The sequence below is a fragment of the Mauremys mutica genome, unplaced genomic scaffold (assembly GCF_020497125.1).
Source record: "Mauremys mutica isolate MM-2020 ecotype Southern unplaced genomic scaffold, ASM2049712v1 000639F_np12_subseq_108309:227698_obj, whole genome shotgun sequence".
Taxonomy (NCBI): Eukaryota; Metazoa; Chordata; order Testudines; family Geoemydidae; genus Mauremys; species Mauremys mutica.
The window spans coordinates 1-1,052 of record NW_025423022.1 but is presented as its reverse complement, the minus strand read 5'-3'; the positions used below and the strand labels follow the sequence as shown (position 1 = coordinate 1,052).

The following is a 1,052-nucleotide window of genomic DNA, read 5'->3' as shown; positions in this document are numbered from 1 at the left end:
ACAAAGAAAACTCCCGAGGAACGGGCCTCTGAGCATTGCCAGGTTGTGAGTTCCGTGCCCTCAGGAAGCAGCCAAAATGCTCGAACCCCCACCCGCTTCGCTTGGACCGCTGGCAACATGGTGTTTGCACAGGAGCTGCAAGCCCGTCTTTCCTGTCTTTGTCTATCCCGGCCCCTTCCCCCCAAATGCTTTCATCGGACGCTGGAGGGACCTAAGGACCTGCAGGTTCCCACACTCACCTCCTAAAGCAAACAGTCCTTCCCATCTCTGACATTCCTGGAGCCGCACATCCTTGGAGGAGTTTTACCCCAGGGGGTTCTGATTCCCTGCGAAAAGATGTGTCTGGCGGCCGGCGGGGAACTGTCTTCTCTGCCCCCTCTTTGGGCGCTGAGAAGCTTTTTCTGAGAAACAGCACCTCCTCCTGGTGGGAGAATCCTAAATTCCACCCTCCCACCCAGGTTTCTCTGAGCAGCTGCTAGATGAACCCCACTTCTCTGGTCTAGACACCAGCATCTAACTAGCCTTGGAACGGGCCCTGTTTGCTAGCTGGAGAGCGAAGGAACCAGGAAAGAAGGCAAATGTCAGGAAACGAATCTCAGCACGCAAAGAAACTTCCTTCGCTCTTCTTTTGCACTGTCTGCGCCTGTGCGAGCCCTTGAGGCCTAGCCCGACTAGCTCAGTCGGTAGAGCATGAGACTCTTAATCTCAGGGTCGTGGGTTCGAGCCCCACGTTGGGCGTTTGATCTTGCACTCTTCGACATCACTCTCTCCTTTAGAGTCTCAGAGCATAACAGAATCCACTCTTTGTCCTCTCAACCAGCTGAGGCGGTCTCGGACCTTTAGTACATCATGAAGACAAGACACATTGACAATTCCATGGTCCTAAGAGAGTTGAGTCTCTTCTAGCCCAGGCAAGAGAGGGAAAAAATAACCTTTCAGAAGCTGATTGCCCCCCACCCCCTGAGCAGCCATCTAGAGCTTCTCTACTTATTTCTATATCTTCGCCAGCGCTCAGTAGTTGAGATAACTGCTTCTTTCTCAAATCCTCCACC

At 53.0% G+C, this 1,052-nt stretch overlaps 1 non-coding gene across 1 annotated transcript; it reads left to right on the top strand.

Moving 5' to 3' along the window:
- The first annotated feature begins 665 nt into the window (after positions 1-665).
- Positions 666-738, top strand: TRNAK-CUU. The gene has a single exon. It is a non-coding gene; the product is annotated as a tRNA-Lys (tRNA).
- Positions 739-1,052: the final 314 nt, after the last annotated feature.